Consider the following 16,561-nt stretch of genomic DNA (forward strand, 5'->3'; position numbering starts at 1 on the left):
GACCAGGACATGGAGATTGTCAACCGGAGGCAGAACAGCTGTAGTGCGTAGTAGCTGAAATTTCACTGGTTCTGCTCCACAGTGACTTTTCGCAAGCACCACACCTGGTCTCTTGGCATCAAAGCTGTAAGCAAATAACAGGACATTTAAGAAATGGCTAACTATTTCACATGAAACACTCATTAACTAATTTTTTTTGTTTGAATATAAATACCTGAAGTGCTGATAGCTCTTGATCTTTGGAAGCCGTCTGAAGAAGGGACTCAGATGCTTCTGCCAGTCGAAGTTCTTGACGAACACTTTGCCATCCGCCGTTCCAACAAGCTGTGGGATACTGAGGTGAGACTCAGGAGAGCTGTTTTCCACTACCTGATGACAAGGGCGACACTGTAAAAAAAAATTAGAACAGAAGAAAAATATCTGCACTGAAGTTTTGCCAGGCTAATGTTTACACATTACAGTAGTCAAATAACATAAACTAACCTCAGCGATGTCTTCCAAAGTGTCAACCCTGGTCTTCATGTATGCTTGCTTGATAAGTCCAAAGCCACAATCAGGGGAGAATTTCGTGTGGCCAGCAATGAGGAAGTGGATGTCCATTGTGTGGTGAAGCTTGTGTCCAACACGCCAGGCAGCATACCACAACATGAAATTGTTTTTGTTTTGGCCACTGCAGTTGTCACAATGACAACAATGAAGTTGTTGAAGAAATGATGCATGTAGCTTATGACTTCATTGCTTCCCTTACTTGACGACATGCCTTCGTCAATCAGGAAATTGACCTGCTTCTGCATCCCTTCACAGGAGACACCAAAAAGGCCACATTTTCGTGGAGTCAGGAAATACATTGGCCCCGGCTGCAGAGGGTTTGAGGGAAAGTGTATCTGTAGTTGACAGAGAGAGAGAAAGGAGATTAGATTAATACATATGACATTTGATTAAGACGTATATGTCTCTATAATTGCTATTCTGCATTTGCACTATTAGTAGTACCTGCTGTGCAAAGTCGAAGCTGTAATGCATCCTGATGTCTTTGCTTGCTGGCGGTGAGGGTCCGAAAGACAGCACATTAGATTCTGTTGTCAGTCTGCAGGCAGCAATCAAAGTGTTGTAAAAAGTCCTCTCACTTTGCACAAGGGCAAGATGATGCACTTGCTTCTGGACAACTTCAGATTTTCTTTCATCTGGGACATTTGCACTTCGTATCAGCTGCTCGTTGTTGCTCTGACACTGCCAACAGAGATCTGTGCGTGGCCTGCAGCTTCTGATGTGTGGGAGAAGCTGTTTCCACAGTGATCTGAAGCTTGATTTACAAACTGCAGGCTCACCTAAAAAACAGATGTTGCTTATGGTTAATTATACTCTAATCATTAAAACATGAAAATCACCAAAATAATGTTTTACACTTACCAAGCTCCTTAGCAGACTTCACGTAGAGACGCCAAACTGAGGCCTTAGTCACATGGGTTGGGAGCAACTTCACATGCCAGTCCTTATGGCCAGGATGTCGACCAGGTAGCATTATGGAATGGACTTCTGCATAGTTTTTGATAAACTCTACAACGGTGTGGATGACTTCATGGCTGATGAACCTGCGTGAACGTGGCTGTGGCTGTGCACGCTTCTTCCTCAACCGTGGTGTTGCTCCATTTTCATCATAGTGTTTAATTATGTCAGTCAGGGTGTCTTTGCCAATTCTGAAAAGGGGGAAAAAAAGGATTAGGGTTGACAGTAATATGGGAATAACACGCTTCACGTGGCTAGCTAGCTTGTGATATCATGGCTCACCAGGTTTAGACCAAAACAGGCACTCACAACACAAACACGACCACAACAGCACACCAAAACATAACTTTCAAGCGTGTTTGTGATGCCATTTATTCTGCATTATTCACTATAATGTATATTATACATTATAGTTTTACACCAATCAAGCAGGTATTTGTGGAGAAAACGTTGAAAAAGCTGTAGAAAATGACAAGAAGTGACATCACACTCATTTCAGTCAAAGTTTATACATAATTTACACAAAGAAACAACTTTTTTGACTCTATAAACATTAATTCAACAAAATAAAGTCGCTCTCATGTATTTTAATTTCTCAAAAAAAAGTGACATTAGAAGAGTTTTTGCGCAGTTTGCTGGGTAATTTCCTAGTGTGATGTCATCAATTGCAAACAGGAAGTGAAATTATAAAGCTAAAAAATGTGCTATTCTGTGATAGCATTTGAATATATTTTTAGCCAAATTAAAAATATATTTCTCGAAACTGCATTTTAAATCAGTGCGTCGATCGTACAACTTGTCAGAGGCACTTTAAATTGCATCAGGTTGAAAACTGTTGATTATTAGCAAGAAAACGCTCATTAAAGGCAATCTGAGGGAACTTGACATACAGCCTTTCACAACCAATACATTTTATATAAGGCCACAGTTATTTTATGACTTGGTTTACGGATTTTTAAATGAAATATATTGAACAGGCGGGCGAAATATAAATATAATGTCAATTTCAAAAGAGTTTTTCTTCCTGGTTTACCCAAAATGCACCGGGGGGTTAATACCGCTTTTTATATTTAATTTACAGCTATTTTACGTTGTCGGCAGTATTTAATAAATATTGTAGAAATCAATAATCTAAGTGCGGCGGATCCGTAAAACAAGTAATAAAACAACTGTGGCCAACTTTCCTACAAAATAACATGAAAAGTTAGACAGTCAACCATAACAACATAGATGTACTGCACCGTTTCACAGTAACATTGAGCTACATGTTGCGTCCTCCATTGAGTCCCTTTTGTCCCCGCGAGCCACACTTCACTGCACAAAAACACTGTCCCACCAGAAAGCCACATTCTGACGGGACATTCATATTCATACAGTGTCCGTGCAGAGAATTCTACGAACTTCTCGAACGCTCCATCGTACTTCTCTGCTGTCCGTCTGTGCGTCATTTACATCTCCCGCTCATTTCACTGTCAAATAACTCTGCGCCTGGTCACAAATGCGTCTAGTGTTGTTTTGAGTCGGGAAGATAATAATATTACTTTGATGCTTAGAAGAGGAAGACGAGGGATGTTTTGGAGGGGCAGAGATACAAGTTAGGGCTCTTCCCCCACGTAGCATGTAGCTAAATCTGGTGCTGATCATCTTTTCTCTTGAAGATGAATGATTTTGTACACGGTCCCTGACAAATAAAGACTAAACTCAACTCAAAAGAAAAGAAAAAGGCCTGAGAAAGTGAAGTGAGAGTTTAAAACATGAGGCGTAGTGCTCAATGGTCTCAGTGTTGGCATTAGGGTTGCACAACAGCACCTAGCTAGCTCAGTGTTAGCGTCAGTACTTCCTGTCTAATACAAACTCTATGAAGTCAGTCTAAAATGAATAAATACTAGATCAGGACGTGAACAGCGAGAAGAGGGGAAAGGCTCTGATAACATGTTAAAGACTTTACGAAGCAGGTGAATACTTGGGGATGTGTTTGTTTCACTGCTAACGCTAATTCTACTGATATGAGGCATACACAATTTAAGAATAAAATCAAAACAACAAACTGACATAATCTTGACACAAAAAACAATCAGACAGAATTTACTTAAAAACGTAATTGGTTGTTTATTTTGTATTTTACATTTTAATAAAAGTTAGCATTGGCAGTGAGAAAAGGTTAGCTTAGCCAACTGCTATAGTGCACACTCAACACCATACGTTAACTTCCTTTTGATTAATGGGCTACTTTTATTGACATGACAGTGAATAAAAGGTAATTAAATCAGATTTTAGCCTCCATTTTATGTCCAAACTAACTCACTCCTCAAGTTGTATTTTCTCTAAATACTCTTACTTCAGTAAATATTTCTATCACTCTTTCACTGTATACTCTTTACTTCTACTTGAATAATAATATTTTAAAGCACTCTTACTTCAACTTTTATTTGAATCTTAGGCAAACCAAACTCACACAAAACAAAAATCACTTATAAGTTTTGTTCTCGCTGCAGTTTATACCCTATCTTCCGGTCTATAAGTCGCACCTTTTTTCATAGTTTTGGCCGGGTGCGACTTATATGTGATATTATTTGTTATTTTCACACTGGCAACCGCATTTCACATGTTGATTACAGTGAACTCTCGTTTATCGCGGGGGTTACGTTCCAAAACGAACCCGCAATAGGCGAAATCCGCGAAGTAGAAACCTTTATTTTTTTACAGTTATTATACAATGAAACACTCCATAAAACATTGAAGCTCACGTGCCGCTCTCACCGGCCTCGCAAACTTCAATTTGGCAAGCGGTTTTACGTACGTGTACAGGTAGAGAAGACGCGGAGAGACTGTTTAGCCAATCAGAATGCAGAACACAATGCATGATGAAAATCCTCGAAACAGCGAGACCGCAAAAAGTGAACCGCGTTATAGCGAGGGATCACTGTATTTTCTCACTAACAACCGCACGAGAGCTTCCACTTCCTCTACCTCCGGAGTTTGCGGAGTTGTTTAGAAGTGACGCAGAGGAAGAAGAATTCAATGCATTTAATACATTTCCCCCCAAAATGCAACTTATACTCCAATGCAACTTATATATGTTTTTTTCTCTATTATGCATTTTTTGGCTGCTAAGACTTATACTCCAGTGCGACTTATATATGTTTTTTTCTCTATTATGCATTTTTTGGCTGCTAAGACTTATACTCCAGTGCGACTTATATATGTTTTTTTTCTCTATTATGCATTTTTTGGCTGATAAGACTTATACTCCAGTGCGACTTATATATGTTTTTTTTCTCTATTATGTATTTTTTGGCTGATAAGACTTATACTCCAGTGCGACTTATAGTCCAGAAAATACAGTATATGTTTTATTCAAAAGCCATATTTGTTATTTTGACTGGATGTTTTATCTCTGCTAAACGAACAGTTCAAGTCATTACAGTTCCACGGTGAGTTTGGCTCTTCTAATCCTCCATAACGGCTCGTCCTGTGTCTGTGGCTCTCTCACTAATCAATGAGGCTGCACCGGCCCCGTGTCCGGAACAGACCGGATCGATCGCACCAAAAGAGGCTCCGTTGTTCCCAAAATCCACAAACGGAAATAACTGTCCCGCGAGTGCATCTGCTGAGCTCGATCGGGACTTCTATGGCTATTGTGGGATGTGATTGTTGACTGGAAATAATGAGACATCGACAAATACAAAACTGCAGCGGCAAAAGCGAGAAATGTTGTGTGGTAGTGTTCCAGTATTTGAGAATGTACCTCAAACTTTTCAGACCAAGAGCCCCAAATAAGCATGTGAAGAACTTTGGACCCTTACTGCAAAATCTAGTCAAAACATTTACATTTTTTTTTATCTGTACAGTTTGTGCTAAAAAGTGCTAATGCTAATGAGTAAGTTAGAGTTAGCTTCAGTGTCAGACTAAAAATGTAAATGTATTTGAACAGTTTTTGCTAAAAAGTGCTAATGCTAATATGTAAGTCGGGGTTAGCTTCAGTGTGAGACTAAAAATTTTAATTTATTTGAACAGTTTGTGCTAAAAGTGCTAATGCTAATATGTAAGTCGGAGTTAGCTTCAGTGTGAGACTAAACATTTTAATCTATTTGAACAGTTTGTGCTAAAAGTGCTTATGCTAATGAGTAAGTTAGAATTAGCTTCAGTGTCAGACTAAAAATGTAAATGTATTTGAACAGTTTGTGCTAAAAAAGTGCTAATGCTAATATGTAAGTCGGAGTTAGCTTCAGTGTGAGACTAAAATTTTAATTTATTTGAACAGTTAGTGCTAAAAGTGCTTATGCTAATGAGTAAGTTAGAATTAGCTTCAGTGTCAGACTAAATGTATTTGAACAGTTTGTGCTAAAAAGTGCTAATGCTAATGAGTAAATTAGTGTTAGCGTCAGTGTCAGACTAAACATGTAAATTTATTTGAACAGTTTGCGCTAAAAAGTGCTAATGCTAACGAGTATGTTAGAGCTAGCTTCAGTGTCAGACTAAAATGTAAATGATCAACATTTTAAACAAATCTCCGTGTCCGATCACCGGCTCCACCACGAGCCGCACGCACCACGAGCGAGCGGCGCCGCTTCTCCTCCGCTGCACCGGCGTTTCCGTGTCCGATTACCGGCTCCACCACGAGCGGCACCGCCACGAGCCGCACGCACCACGAGCGAGCGGCGCCGCTTCTCCTCCGCTGCACCGGCGTTTCCACGCCCGAACACCGGCTCCGCGCTCCCGCACCCGCCGCCCCCGAGGTCTGTACCTGGGCGAAGGTGTGGCCCCAGCCCGCCACAGGAGCAGACACGGAGAGCGGGGCACCGGCTCCACCCGGAGAAAAGCAGCCCCATACAACCAAGGTACAGCCCCGTTTCTCTGCTTTCCCCGCTCCACAGACGGGGGCGATCTGGTCACAAAACTGGACTCAAATGCGTCTTGATTGGGCTAGAGCAACGCCGGCGTCTGGTATGTGGACTGCCGCTTCTGTCCCAACGTCTTTGTTTTGTTAGTCGTTTCCATTGTTTTGTTTTGTTCCCGCGTCTCTGTGTTGTCTTCTGTCTACATCCCTGTTCCTTAACTTCATCGGACATTACTGCACCGTCCATCGCTCATCTCCTCCCTCACTCCTGGACTATCTACTGCCCTAGCCGCCAGCTAACAGCTGGCTTAACACCTGCTGAGGTCCGTCATGGTATCGCGGGGCCTCCCTGCCGTGCAGACAAGGTCTGGGGCAACCAACGCCACTCACTCCACCAGCTTCAACACCCGGTCCACTGCTGCTTTTTCACAACTCTCTGCCCACCAGCTTCTAGTTAACCAGCCTCTAGCCACCGCCAACATTCTAACTGGATTACTCTCATCTGCTGCTACGTTCCATCTCCTCCTCGGACTATCACTCCCACGCCTCCAGGCCACCGCTCCACCAACTTCTCGCCTACTCACCTACACCGCTGCTGACCTTCACCTCCTCAACCATAACCACCGTCTCCCAGCTGCTGCTGCCTCTGCAGCTAGCTCAGCTGGGATCCTTCGCCGGCCCCGCTACATCCACAGGGGCTCTGGTCTCTCCCATAACCAACACTCCAACGACGGCTCACCTATCCCCTCACTCTGGACTAGTTTTCGCCCCCCTGTCACCCCCACCTGCCGCACTGCCAACCTCAGCAACCTCCGCCCCCCCACCCCTGCGCCCCCATCCATCTCCGCGCCCCCATCCATCTCCCTTGCACTGCTGAACTGCCGCTCCCTCGCCAACAAATCACCTGTTATATCTGAACTGCTACTGGACAATAACATTGATCTGCTTCTCCTCTGTGAAACATGGCAACAGCCCCTGGACTTCTATGCTCTCAACCAAGCCACTCCCTCCAACTACACTTACACTGCCAAACCCCGCCTCTCCGGCCGTGGGGGAGCTCTTGCTGTTATTCATAAAAAATCTACATCCATCACTGAATTGAACCTCAACCTTCCATCCATCTCATCATTTGAATACCTCGCCTTCTCCCTCCCCAACTCTATCACCGCTATCCTGATCTATCGTCCCCCAAAGCCCCACCCCTCTTTCCTCACTGAATTGTCTGAACTCCTCACCATCGCATCCTCTCTCTCTGCCCGCCTCCTACTCACTGGTGACTTCAACATCCACATTGACTGCCCCAACGCCCCACTGACATCCGACTTCCTCTCTCTCCTGGACTGCTTCCATCTCACCCAACATATTGACTTCCCCACCCATACCAAAGGCCACACTCTGGACTTAGTCTGTTCCTCTCTCCTACCCATATCTAAGCCCCACCCCCTCCCCTTCCCACTCTCTGATCATCTCTGCATCCTTTTCTCTGCCCCCCTACCCTCGCCCCACAACCCCAAAAAACGCACCATCACCTACCGCAATATCAAGTCAGTCAACCCCCTCACGCTCTCCCAGCTCATATCCTCTGCTTTCCCCCCTGACTCCCCCCCCTCTTCCCCCGACGACTATGCTGTCATGCTCAACACCACCCGCTCCGACTCCCTTGACTCCCTAGCCCCCTGGAAAACCTCCTCCGTCTCATACATCAACCCCGCCCCCTGGTACACCCCTGAACTCCGCACCATGAAGCAGACTGGCCGCAAACTCGAACGACTCCTCAAAAGAACCCGCCTCACCGTCCACGCCGAAGCTTTCAAATTACACATCTCCTCCTACCGTGACGCTCTCCAAGCCGCCAAATCTGCCCACCTCTCCACCCTCATCAACAGCTCCCACCGGAGCCCTCGCACCCTGTTCTCCACCGTCAACAAGCTGCTCCAGCCACCGGACATCACTCCACCCTCCTCCCCTGACCTCTGCAACTCTTTCCTCCTTGCCTTCAATGACAAAATTTCCAAAATCAACAGCTCCATGACTGCCGTCTCCATTAACTCCATCACCACCCCCACCCCTGCCCCCCCTCCGCTCCCTGACCACCCACCCTTCCCTGCCCTCACCACCTTCTCCTCTGTTAACTCCTCTCATATCATAGACCTCAAAACCGCTTCCAAAACCACCACCTGCTCTCTCGACCCCCTCCCAACGACTCTAACCAAGGCCTGCCTCCCTGCTCTCATCCCCCATCTCACCACCCTCTTCAACCAGTCTTTATCCCTCGGCCATGTTCCTTCCATCTACAAACTGGCCTCCATCACCCCCATCCTCAAAAAACCCACCCTAGACTCCGCCAACCTCTCCAACTACCGCCCCATCTCCAACCTGCCGTTCCTCTCAAAAACGCTGGAACGCATCGTCGCCGCCCAACTTCACACCCACCTCCAGTCAAACAACCTCTATGAACCCCTCCAATCTGGCTTCCGCCCACTTCACAGCACTGAAACAGCCCTGGTCAAAGTACTCAACGATCTCCTCACCTCTGCAGACTCCGGGGCCCTCAACATCCTGTTACTACTAGACCTCAGCGCAGCCTTTGACACTATAAACCATTCCATCCTCCTACAAAGGCTGCGCCAACTGGGTGTTGAGGGCTCTGCACTTGACTGGCTCACATCCTACCTCACCAACAGGCAAGAGTTCATTTCCCTCTCCGGTCACTCATCCACCCTCTCCCCAGTAACGCAGGGGGTCCCCCAGGGCTCAGTCCTCGGCCCCCTCCTCTTCATCTGCTACATCTTCCCAACCTGGACTTTCACTGCTACGCTGACGACACCCAGATATACCTCACCACCAAATCCACCCAAAACCCTCCCCTCAGCCACATCGAAACCTGCATCTCTACAATAAAATCATGGCTCACTCTCAACTTCCTCAAACTGAACAGTGACAAAACAGAGCTCCTCCTCATTGGCACCAAATCCACTCTCAATAAAACTGGTCCCTTTTCACTCAGCATCGACACCTCGACCATCACCCCCTCTACCCTGGTACGCAATCTCGGTGTCATCATGGACCCCACCCTCTCCTTCACTCCCCATGTCAGCCACATTGTCAAGACCTCATACTTCCACCTCCGCCGCATCGCCAAAATCCGACACTGCCTCACCCGCCCCGCTGCTGAATCCCTCATCCATGCCTTACTCTCCTCCCGCCTCGACTACTGCAACTCCCTCCTCACTGGCATCTCCTCCCATTCCCTCCATAGACTCCAAATGGTCCAAAACTCCGCTGCCCGCCTCCTCACCCACACCCGGTCCCGTGATCACATCACTCCCGTTCTCCGCTCTCTCCACTGGCTCCCCATCAAGCAGCGCATAAACTTTAAAATACTCCTCCTCACCTTCAAAGCTCTTCACCACCTTGCCCCCCCCTACCTGTCTGACCTCCTCATCCCCCACCGCCCCTCCCGAGCTCTCCGATCCTCCTCCTCTCTCACCCTGGCTGCACCAACATCCCGACTCAAAACTTTTGGCGACAGAGCATTCTCCCGAACAGCACCCCGACTCTGGAACTCCCTCCCCCAACCTGTCCGCCACTCTCCCTCACTCACAACATTCAAATCCCGCCTAAAAACATACCTCTTCACCCAAGCCTATGACCTCCCCTACCCCTAGCCTCCTCTACCCCATTGCCTACTCTTCTACCCCCTGTTACATCCCCATCTTTTTCTCTCTACTTATTCTGTCTTGTTTATTTTATCTGTATATTAATGTGTTCTGTACGTGTTGTCCCCCCTGTCTGTAAATACCCCCCCCCTTTTTTATTATGTTCAGCGTCTTTGGGTCACTGAAAAGCGCTATACAAATAAAAGTTATTATTATTATTATTATTATATAGATTTGGTACATCGCCATTATTATTGTATTATATCTTGGCATTGTTTTTTTTTTTTCAATCATTGTTTTAAACTGTATCACTACTGTATTAATTATTATTATTCATAATATTTCAAAAGTCAAAACTAGTCTGCTTATAATGTCTAACCTGAATATTTTTTCCTAATTTATGACATTTTGGCTCCATCTGAGAAATAAATCCAATGCTCAAGTCCAGATATTTGTTTGTTCTCCAAAGAGTTCAGAAACAGCCCATTTTGGCCATTTAGCTTTTTAATTGAATTGAATTTGAATTGCTGGTGTTTTTATTATTTATTTGAATACAGTTTATCTGCTTGTCCCTCCACAGCTCTGACCTGTAACTGTCCCGGTGGCGTTACGGCCACTTGCTCGTCGCCAGATTAGATTATACCTTAATAACCGCAGAGTGGAACATTAGGCGCAGGAAAAGCAATAACAGCTCCATGGAGACCAGCAGATTTCGGACCCTCCCCCAGAAAAGTGTGTCATGTGCGGCTTTAAGACTTTGAAGTTGTCCAAACAACTCTTTTAAAACATTGACAAACCTTCGCTGTCTCATCTTTGTTTTCATCGCCGTTTCCTGAGATCAGATTACAATGTTTTGAATGCGTTTCCGTGCGAAGCTTCTGTTTCCTCCCGTCGGACCAGGATGGAGTCTCCGATGTCATAATAAACTGTAATCAAATCAACCAATTTACTCCTCTCTCTCATCGTTCTCAATCAGCGCTTTGTGTTTCCTCTTTGGGGCCGAATAAGAACAGGATGTATCCGGTTTACGCCATTATTTACATCCAATCGGAGGCGACGATCAGGCGATATCGACCGTAAACCAGCGGAGAGCGATCGGGTCTTTCAGCGGCGTTATCTGCGCGCCGTCTAATGCGATGATCCGAGACGTGACAAATGGGATTTATGGGAAAGTTGTGGTGTTTGGAGGTCAGAGGTCAACAAGCGGGCTAACTCAATTTGTCCGGAGTTATGAAAATCAGCTGTTTCTGACCCCATGCGGTTCGTGTTATCGCAACGTTTTAGCCTCGCCAGGCAATTATTGCAATGAGAATTCAACCACACAGCTGAGATTTGAAGTTTGAATGACAAAAGGAATAACGAGGTTGTAAAAGAGGGTTAAATGAAGAGCTTTGATATGTTGAAAAACTTGGAGAAACAGGACTTTTATAGGTTTTTAGAAATTATAAACAAGAAATTAAACAAACCCTCTCGTTGAGATATTTATCAAGGCTAATAAATCAGAACTTTAAAAGGGAATAATATCTACCGTATTCTCCGAACTATAAGCCACACTTTTTTTCATAGTTTTGGCTGACTTATATTTATATTTACACTTATATACTTATACTCCGGAGCGACTTATATGTGATATTATTTGTTATTTTCACACTTGCAACCACATTTCATACTCCAGTGCGACTTATTTATATTTTTTTCTTCTCTATTATGCATTTTTTGGCTGGTGCGACTTATACTCCAGTGTGACTTATAGTCTGGAAAATACAGTAACTTAGATAAATGTATTAACAATTACTAATTTAATTTAAAATAAACGGGAAAGAGAGGGTACTTTTATTTTGACGGATGAAGAATGGGAAAATACTGTATATGTAATGCAAAATCACGTGTTTGGAGGGAATTTTGTTGGAAAAGTGTGAAACGTTTGTTCAGAACACTGTGTTAAAGTGCACATTATTCACAGGGAAATTTCAAATATGGGAGAAACTGTGGCAACCAGGACGCAAACCATTAGCACGTGTTTTAGGACTGTCCTGTTGCTCAGAAATATTGGACTGAGATCGTCGATAAAGTGTTTGACGTCGCCATCATGGATTTCAGATTTATGATCAGAGACTAAACCAAAAGTATATGGGAAAAAAAATCACATTCTGACTTGATTTGAAAATGGACGAATTTGAAAGAGAATGGACTAAAATGGATGTTTGGATTGGTTTATATGTGCCTTAATATTCTTTTCTTTTCTCACTTTTTGCCTTCTGGGTCACAGGCAGTAGGATTCCTTGATGATTTGACGTTGTTACAGCAAAATCATACTTGAAATGAGAATATTAAATCTTTTGAATGGGGAAAGGTCCTCACAAAATCTTCAAAGCATTTGCCTGAAACTCGTGAATATTTCCGATAAAAACATTGCATTAATGCTTGTTGACATGGTACCAAGCTACTAGCATGCTACAGATTCATTCAGCCAAGAAATATATCGTTTTCATATCAAAGCACATGAATTGGCTGCTGTTTAAATCGCTGCAGAGTCCAGCCTCTTCCCGAACAATATTGACGGGAGCCATTCTTGACCGATATTGGCTCGAAATCAATTCAGAGTGCTGCACATGTGGTAATTCTGACAATAATCCAACACATCCCGGGTTGATTGTTATAATCTATAATTACTGGGCCTTTCACAACGTTGAGTCTTATCATTTATTCTGTATTGACTTCACATACTCGTCAATAGACAGGATTCCTATGGCTTGAAGTCGTTTTAACCGACAACAATCGCGTCTTTGGGGTTGAATAACGTCACCGCAATTGCGAAAAACAAAACAAAAACATGTCTTTCGTTTTACTTCTGCTGACAGAGAAGACGTTGGACTTCCTGCCAGTTTTTGTTTCACGCGGATTTGTCCCGGCGATTACGAAACGAACCAAATCCGCATTCCGTAAAAGGCGAATTCCACCGTAGAATCGTGACCTGAGCAATTTTAAACCAGAACGTTCTGAAGTCGCACGGACGCAACCAATCGGCCTCAGCCCTTCGCGCTACAAGTTCGTTCACGTGAGGAAGGACGCTTCGGTTGAACACATCGGAAACGTTCACGACACGTACTACTTCTGCCTTAGTGATTCAGAGATGTTTTTTTCATTTGGTGCCCGGTGCTTTTGGCAGAGCGTGGGCGCCAGATTGAGGCACAGCTCGGCGGCCTGGCTGTGAGCTGGAGGTGAGAGCTGCGTGGGCGGAGACAAACGCCACGGCAACGAGCGATGGAGAGAGGACCGGCCAGAGTGACGGAGAGCGAGCAGGAGAAAACAGCACAAGACGCAGCAAGTGCTAAAATATACTTACTGTAATATATGATTTTATTTTACATTCATTTCTGTCTAATTTACATTTGTTTGGGGAATTTGTATTTTGATATTGATAAGATGCGATAGCCTTTATTTATATTATATAACTCTCATATTCTTAATAAGGAATAGAGAGAAATAAAAAATTAAAAATACGATAAGACAAAATAATAATAATAGGGGCAAAAGTAAACGCTCTTATTTACAGCAGTTATATGCACATGAATATGACATTATTGCGTATGAGTATTGCACATGAATATGACATTATTGCGTATGAGTATTGCACATGAATATGACATTATTGCGTATGAGTATTGCACATGAATATGACATTATTGCGTATGAGTATTGCACATAAATATGACATTATTGCGTATGAGTATTGCACATGAATATGACATTATTGCGTATGAGTATTGCACATGAATATGACATTATTGCGTATGAGTATTGCACATGAATATGACATTATTGCGTATGAGTATTGCACATGAATATGATATTATTGCGTATGAGTATTGCACATGAATATGACATTATTGCATATGAGTATTGCACATGAATATGACATTATTGCATATGAGTATTGCACATGAATATGACATTATTGCATATGAGTATTGCACATGAATATGACATTATTGCGTATCAGTATTGCACATGAATATATTATTGCGTATGAGTATTGCACATGAATATGACATTATTGCGTATGAGTATTGCACATGAATGTCATTATTGCGTATGGGTATGACAGTATTGTACATGATTATGACAGTATTGCACATGATTAAGTCAGTATTGCATATGACTATGACATTATTGCGTATGAGTATTGCACATGAATATGACATTATTGCGTATGAGTATTGCACATGAATATGACATTATTGCATATGAGTATTGCACATGAATGTCATTATTGCGTATGGGTATGACAGTATTGCACATGATTATGACAGTATTGCACATGATTAAGTCAGTATTGCACATGATTATGTCAGTATTGCACATGATTATGACAGTATTGCACATGATTGTCAGTATTGCACATGATTAAGTCAGTATTGCACATGAGAGTCAGTATTAAACATGATTAAGTCAGTATTGCACATGATTAAGTCAATATTGCACATTAAGTCAGTATTGCACATGATTAAGTCAGTATTGCACATGAATATGACAGTATTGCACATGATTAAGTCAGTATTGCACATGAATATGACAGTATTGCACATGATTAAGTCAGTATTGCACATGATTAAGTCAATATTGCACATTAAGTCAGTATTGCACATGATTAAGTCAGTATTGCACATGAATATGACAGTATTGCACATGATTAAGTCAGTATTGCACATGAATATGACAGTATTGCACATGATTAAGTCAGTATTGCACATGATTTGATTTGAGGGTTTGTTTATATTGTGTTGTACTTATTTTATTTTGGGTACATTTATTCATTTATCCTGCTACATTAGGTGGTTCCTGTTTAACTTGTTTCTGTACAGCGCTTTTGATGGACGCACAGGAAGTGAGTGGTAAAAACACGTGAAAATAAAGAGAGGCGCTGCTAAACACTGTCCTGCCATGTTGGTGTATTTTAGCAAGGAAAACAACCGAAAACATATAACATCTTTAAGGGTTACACTTCTACCGTAATTTCCGGACTATAAGTCGCACCTTTTTTCATAGTTTTGGCCGGAGTGCGACTTATACTTATATTTAAACTTATATACTTATACTCCAGAGCGACTTATATGTGATATTATTTGTTATTTTCACACTTGCAAATGCATTTCATACTCCAGTGCAACTTATGTTTTTTTCCTTCTCTATTATGCATTTTTTTGGCTGGTGCGACTTATACTCCAGTGCGACTTATAGTCCGGAAAATGCGGTATATTCAAGTTTTCCTTCGTTATGGCTGTTGCAAGGCCTAAAATGTCATTCCACGTGTGTCAGAATGATGAAAAACTGGGACCGTTGCCAGTGGAATTCACTATTGAGGCTGCTAGACACGTTGCAGTTGAATCGATGCCGCTTTTAAAACCCTCCCACTTTTTACAATTCAATCAACCACAGGCCAGGCACTACACACATTCAGATTTGTCAAGACGTTTTAAGTTAAATATGTCCAAACTAATACATATCTAATCAATAAAATAAGTTGTGGCATGTCAATATCACACATTAAAATCACGATTGTTTTGAATGAGGAAATCCCACATTGTTTGAGCCGACACGCCGCTCCGGGACGTGAAACTTTATCCCCAAACAACATGAGTCAGGCAAAGTCAACACGACTGAAAACACACACGGGTTTAAGGTGGATCCCACTCTGCAACGTGTGATTAGGAAACATGATTACAGAGCATTATGGGATACGAAGGGAACACGCTTGAGCTCGGCCCGTCCTGTTTAGCCACGTGTCGTCTCGGTTTTCATGTTTGTTGTTTTTTTTGCAGCTTTTGTGGGAGATTTAGCGGATATAGTGAGGTACCGTATTTTCCGGATTATAAGTCGTTATTACATAGTTTTGGCCGGGGTGCGATTTATACTCCAGAGCGACTTATATGTGATATTTTTGTTATTTTCACACTGGCAGCCGCAAGAGGGCGCTCTAGGCTCTAAGCGACGCAGAAGAAGAATCTGCACTTCCTCTACCTCTGGAGTTTGTGGAGTTGTTAGAAGTGACACAGAGGAAGAAGAATTCAATGGATTTAGTGATTTGGGGTAAAACTGATGCTTTGGTAAACTTGTTAGCATGTTCTTTATGCTATAGTTATCTGAATAACTGTTAATATGTTACGTTAACATACCAGACACTTACCACAGTTCTGTCTGTGTGTCATGTAGCTGAAGGTGTTAGCGTTAGCATACGTACACCTATTCACCATGTTCTCTCATCTGTAATTATTTTTAAACTGCATTTCAAGATTAAATATCTGTTCTTGATTTTGAATTTTATCAAATAAATTCCCCCCCAAAATTTGATTTATACTCCAGTGCGACTTCTTTGTCTTTTTTTTTGGCTGGTGCGACTTATAGTCCGGAAAATACGGTAATGATTGGTGAATTAAAACATGTCATTCAATAGTGTTTACTCCATGGAGATTTTGTCGCTTTGTTTGGAATGTTCCACGGTATAACAGGGAAGTAAATCACTATCATTGAGTAGAACGTTAGGATAACTGTACTT

General features: G+C 42.8%; 1 long non-coding RNA gene across 1 annotated transcript; it reads right to left on the bottom strand.

The window, feature by feature from the left end:
* Positions 1 to 721: 721 nt before the first annotated feature.
* On the bottom strand, positions 722 to 1,729 carry LOC140371079 (uncharacterized). Its single transcript, XR_011928425.1, has 3 exons — positions 1,411 to 1,729; positions 994 to 1,328; positions 722 to 884 (listed from the first exon to the last, which is right to left on the bottom strand). It is a non-coding gene; the product is annotated as an uncharacterized lncRNA (long non-coding RNA).
* Positions 1,730 to 16,561: the final 14,832 nt, after the last annotated feature.

Source organism: Eucyclogobius newberryi, unplaced genomic scaffold (assembly GCF_026437365.1).
Source record: "Eucyclogobius newberryi isolate DKJ021-1_F unplaced genomic scaffold, fEucNew1.0.hap1 SCAF_21, whole genome shotgun sequence".
Taxonomy (NCBI): Eukaryota; Metazoa; Chordata; class Actinopteri; order Gobiiformes; family Gobiidae; genus Eucyclogobius; species Eucyclogobius newberryi.